The 5905-nt window shown below is 50.8% G+C and overlaps 1 long non-coding RNA gene across 1 annotated transcript; it reads right to left on the bottom strand.

Annotated features, from left to right (window-relative positions):
• Positions 1-987: 987 nt before the first annotated feature.
• Positions 988-5294, bottom strand: LOC113267118 (uncharacterized). Its single transcript, XR_003320596.4, has 3 exons — positions 5157-5294; positions 4206-4312; positions 988-4040 (listed from the first exon to the last, which is right to left on the bottom strand). It is a non-coding gene; the product is annotated as an uncharacterized LOC113267118 (long non-coding RNA).
• Positions 5295-5905: the final 611 nt, after the last annotated feature.

Genomic DNA, 5905 nt, shown 5'->3' with positions numbered 1-5905 from the left:
AAAGACAGGCGACCACACCTTGGCATCAGGCCGGGCGTCGTTCTCTGCTGTGTCGTGAGGAAGCTTCTCCGATAGGCCCTCGGGGGACCTAGGAGGACACAGAGGGACTGTCCGTCGTGGGCAGCACTGCCGCTCGGGACTTCTCAGCAGGTTTGGTTGACTCGGGCAGGGAGGGGGAGCTGCGGAGTCGGTCAGTTAATAACCATGAACTGGGCGGCTGCTGGGTCATCTTCCTTGCCGGACGAAGGAAGGCAAAGGAGAGAGCAGAAGAGAAACGGCAAACAGAGCCTGTTCGCTTTCTGGTAAAGACCGTCTAAGTCGCCGTGAAATGTTCATGATCACAACTATACCACGTTCTGGAAAGGGCAAATCGAGAGAGACAGTAAAAAGATCAGGGGTTTCAGGGAAAGAGGGAGGGGTGAATAGGTGAAACCAGGGGATTATTAGATCAGTGAGACTATTCTGGGTGGTTGATACCAGCCATAAGGTATTTTTTCAAAAAAAAAACAAAAAAAACCCAACAACATAGAGGGGCGCCTGGGTGGCTCAGTCGTTAAGCGTCTGCCTTCGGCTCAGGTCGTGATCCCGGCGTCCTGGGATCGAGCCCCGCATCGGGCTCCCTGCACAGCGGGGAGCCTGCTTCTCCCTCTCCCACTCCCCCTGCTGGTGTTCCCTCTCTCGCTATGTCTCTCCCTGTCCAATAAATAAATAAAAACTTAAAAAAAAAACCAAAAACATAGAAATGTACAACACAAAAAGTGAACATTGATGTCAAGTATCCACCAAATTGGTCCACTGATAGTAACAAACATACCACAGGAAGGTAAGAGGTGAGTAATATGGGAAACGGGGTGAGGTGGAGGGAAGAGGGCATACGAGAACTTGCTCTGCTAATCTGAAGTGCTTTATTAATTAAATGAGTTATTTATATAATTTCATTAATTAAAAAAATTTAAAAACTGATTAATTAAAAACTAATCTGTTTCAGGGAGATATCTATTTCCACTAAGGTTCAGCACCAGTTAATATCCAAATATTCGCTTGAGACATTGTTCCCTATTAAATGTGAACAAGGCTGAGTTATTTGTCAACCCGTCTTTACTTCCGTGGGACTGACCTAGTCAATTAGGACTTTCACACGCGGAATAAAAAAGCACGTGGCTCAGCATTTCATAGTTTTCCATTACGTGTGGTACACTGAACACACTTCAGTTCTTCTTGAATCTCCTTAAGGATTAATTTCCACAGTACCTTCCACTGACTCGTGTGTGGGGTACACCCCGGGGTGCGGCAGGATGCCCCTTTTCCTGACCCGCTGCTGGAGGTGAGGTCATCATCTTCTTCAATGAGGAACGGATTTTCTTTTCGTATCCATCAGCCCAGATTCTGGGAAATGCACTCACAATGAGAGAGCTGTTGACACATCGCCAGCAGAACACCACCGCGAAACTACGGTTCAAACATTTGGTGTCCTGTGCACCCCCTGCTTCTCCCTCTCCCACTCCCCCTGCTTGTGTTCCCTCTCTCACTGTCTCTGTCAAATAAATAAATGAAATCTTAAAAAAAAAAAAAGAACCTCCTGTTTCCTATTACAGTAGGATGCTCGAAAATGATTAAATACAGGTAAATCCTTAAGAAAATAATTGTGAAGTGCCCTGGAAGCGTTCAAGTAGCGGCTGCCTCCAGAGAGGCGGCTTCGAGGGCCGCAGAGCAGGGAGGGCGGAGGTTTACTTCTCGTCCTTTACGCGGGAGGATGTGGTACCGCTCCGCAGGAATATCTGTTCTCGTCTCCTGCGGTCCCCACGTCAGCCCGGGGGTGGGCTGAGCAGGGCCTGTGGCCTGTGTTGTATAGCTCACAGCCCTGCGACTTGGAGATATTCAGAGATTCACAACACGGATGAGGGATGGATCTGGGCCAGGAATGCACCTGGTTCCTGAGGACAGAGGTCCCTGAACCCCCAAGTCCTTTAGATCATGCCCTCAACTCCTGAACCCAGGGCTTGCCTCCCTTCATTTCTCAACTCGCCCTGCCCCACAATTCCTGCAAGAGACAGATGATGCCCTGGAGGAAGTCTCAGAGCCAAGAAAAGGGCCCAAATCACCACTCAGCCTCTTCTATCCATCCCTGACCCAAAATATAACGCTGTTTTCCCCAAACCAAGCCCTCTGAAGGGCCAGGGGAAGCCCAGCTGTGGCCATCCTCCCACAGCATCTTCACACCGTTAGCCTCCTCACGCAGAGCCTTCCCGGCCACCAGCTGACCACCCTCAGTGACCAGTGTCTGTTTGGCTCCCAAGCCGACTCAGAACTCAGGACATTCCAAACCAACTATATGGCATGACAGCTCCGCTGAGGATTAGCTTTCCTTCAACTGACCCTCCCAGGATGTGAAAACTACGGAAGTGGTCACCTGGCCTGGTGCTTTGGTGGTTTAATGGATGAAGTCTGGGACACTCAAGTTCTCACCGGCTATTGGTCTGAGTGATGATCCTAGTAGCTTGGACGAAGGTCTGGCTGACGGCAGGTGGGGGCTGCACTGGCTCTGAGTGGGCACCTTCCCTGCTCCTTCCTTCCTCCCCCAGATCCAGTCTCCACAGCTCCTCATCAACCCTAAGCCCTGCAGTGGCAGGGGACCAAGTCCCATCCCCTCTTAGAGGGTCCCCTCCATCTCCACAGCCTGCGAGCCCACCCCAGGACTCTCCCTGAGGATCACCGGACCCTCGTTGCCTCAGTCCACAAACCTGACGGCTGTCCCTTCTCACCACTCTCCTAGGCAGACAAGGACGGGGAGAAGGCTGGTTTGCTCTGGATTCTTTGGGCAGAAGGAGGAGGAGGGAGGGCTGTAGGCAGGGGTGTGAGGGGAGGCAGGAGGATGGGGCAAGGGGAAGGGACAGCGTGGTGAGCGTCCCCGCAGAAGCCACCAGAGCCAGACACCCAAGGATCTAGTGTCAGAGGGACGCAGACCCCAGCTGCTGACGAGTGGCCCAGAGCAGTGGAGACACCCTGGCTGTGCTCTGCACAGAGTGCTCCTCCGTGCTGGCATCCTGGGTGCTGGGGACTTGGGGGCAGTGGAGGCCGCACATGGGACACAGCGCCGCTGGGGCAGAACACGAGAGCCAGAGACCCAGTGCTCAGGGAGGCCAGGGAGGCAGGGAGGGAGGCAGCAGGCCTCTCCTCCATCGGCCCTCCTGGCTCAGGCATGCAGGGTCCTGAGTCCCTTGAAGGGACCTCTTCTGACCGCCCCTGCCGAGGACACCAGCGCAGGAGGGTCACCTTCCTGGCTTCTCTGCCAGCCTTTGTCCCAGCCTTGCAGGCTTCTCTTGCAGATGTCCTGTGACACCGTCACTTTTCCTTCTCTTCCACTAGATGCTGCCCTACAGCCAGGGACGACAGCCGCGTTTCTGATTCCGAGGTCCCAGTGTGGACGAGGCAGAGAGCCCATCTGCTGAGTCCTCCCTGTTCTCCAGAAGGCGAGTGGGGATCCATGGGTCTACCTGGGCTCGTTGATGTTACGGTGACAATATTGACTCGTACAGCTACGGCTCGATGAGCACTCAGTGTGTGTCAGGCTCTTTTCACCAATTAACTTTGTCTTCTTCTTGTTTTTTTTTTTAAGATTTTAATTAATTAGGGGCGCCTGGGTGGCACAGCGGTTGGGCGTCTGCCTTCGCCTCAGGGCATGATCCCAGTGTTATGGGATCGAACCCCACATCAGGCTCCTCCACTAAGAGCCTGCTTCTGCCTCTCCCACTCCCCCTGCTTGTGTTCCCTCTCTCACTGGCTGTCTCTATCTCTGTCGAATAAATAAATAAAATCTTTTTAAAAAAAAAGTTAGCAAGGAGAGATTTTACATTCTTTCTTCTTAAGAAATCTCCAAAGGGGGCGCCTGGGTGGCACAGCGGTTAAGCGTCTGCCTTCGGCTCAGGGCGTGATCCCGGCGTTCTGGGATTGAGCTCCGCATCGGTTCCTCCGCTGGGAGCCTGCTTCTTCCTCTCCCACTCCCCCTGCTGTGTTCCCTCTCTCGCTGGCTGTCTCTATCTCTGTCGAATAAATAAATAAAATCTTAAAAAAAAAAAAAAGAAATCTCCAAAGAATATTTTACAATATAGCACATCTCAATTCACCCCCTCCCCAGAGCTGGGCTAAATAAATAAGAATTTGGTTTGATGCCCGAGACACTTAGACACCCCCGAAGGTGGCCTCACCTGTCTTAACCTGGTTGCAGGGTCCGGCTCTAGTTCAATGTATCCAGGGTCCCTCCCAGAGGAGTCATCGGTTCTACTAATAGAATAAAGGCAGTTTTCTACACTTCCTGTTAAAAACAGAAAACAAAAACCACACAAAAAACAAAAAGCTAGAAAACACCTTAGACTTTAAATGCTCATTAACCTTATGTGACCGATGGCTAAAGGACAGGCAGCTTGGGTATAATCAATTCCACACAATTCCCTCTTCACAGTTCCTTAACTCATACCTTACAGTAGCATTTATTGAGTGCTTAGTGTATGCCCAGCACGGTCCCCAGCACTTCACATGTCTCCTCTCAGCATTAACCCTAAGAGGCAGATATCATTGCTATCTGCTGTACGTACGAGAAAAACAAGACACAGAGAGGCTAAGTGACAAGCCCAAGGTCAAGAGACTTAGAAACGACAGAGGTGGAATCTGAACCCCGGGCAGCCCGGTATTCCAGCTCAAGCATGTAATCGCAAGGCTTTGCTGAGTACTTAAAAAAATAAAAATTTAAAAAATTTAAAAAGTGCATTTTTATTGTAGTATAATACTATAACACATAGGATTCCTTTACGAGCGTGATATAAATATTAATCAGAACATTTGGCGAATCAGGGGCGCCTGGGTGGCACAGCGGTTAGGCGTTTGCCTTCGGCTCAGGGCGTGATCCCGGTGTTCTGGGATCAAGCCCCACATCAGGCTCCTCTGCTATGAGCCTGCTTCTTCCTCTCCCACTCCCCCTGCTTGTGTTCCCTCTCTCGCTGCCTGTCTCTATCTCTGTCAAATAAATAAAAAAAATCTTTAAAAAAAAAAAAAAAGAACATTTGGCGAATCCAACACTCTACGCCCACTTTACAGAAAAGCCTATCGTCTACCACAGAAAAGCTTCTAACGCCAAGCACCTTGCTCGTAAGACTACTTACCCCAGTCGTTACACAGAGCACGTAGTTTTAAGAAATGCTACAGTAAAGGCAAAATCTCAGGTTCCGCTCATTAATGTTGCACAATTTGATGAAACGGTACACAGAGCAAGGCGCCCACGTACCCTGACTGACCCAACAAACCTGTCCCCAGTTTGCCCCGAGCAGGGACAAGGGGAGGAGTTTTCCCTGCTTGGGACTTTCAGTACCCAGGTCCTGGGCAAACCGGACAGCAAGTTGATCTTTCTACTTAAAATGGTACAGGCTGGTCAGACCCTTGCAAATGGGAAGGGAGTTGCCCACCAGCTCGCCTGATACCGCACGTTAAAAGAGAACTGACTCTTTTCCATTCCGGGTGAGCTACCTCTTGTCAGGATCCTCAATAATTTGACCCTTGGTTCCAGTGTTGGTCCTGGTCGCTGTGACTGGATGGCATCTTCCAGCGGGCTCCTCATCTCTCTCCCCCCAACCACCGCAGCCTCTGGCCCCTTATCCACACTATAGCCAAGGGGTGAATCTTTAAAATGCAGATATGATGTCCAGACTCTCTCCTCCAGAGCGAGGGACTGAAAACCTTTCACTGATCCTCCCCCCACCCCCCACCAGGACCCCGTGTTCCATTTATGGGTCCATTGGGAAAGGCTTGGTTATTTTTCCCCCCAAGTTATGTCCTTCCTACTCTTTATGCGTAAAGCTGGTCTTCCTTTTATGAAATGATAGAGACGTGGCTGTGTGTCTGTTATTGGTTATCT

Source organism: Ursus arctos, unplaced genomic scaffold (genome assembly GCF_023065955.2).
Source record: "Ursus arctos isolate Adak ecotype North America unplaced genomic scaffold, UrsArc2.0 scaffold_34, whole genome shotgun sequence".
Classification (NCBI taxonomy): Eukaryota; Metazoa; Chordata; class Mammalia; order Carnivora; family Ursidae; genus Ursus; species Ursus arctos.
This window is presented reverse-complemented; position numbering and strand designations above follow the sequence as displayed.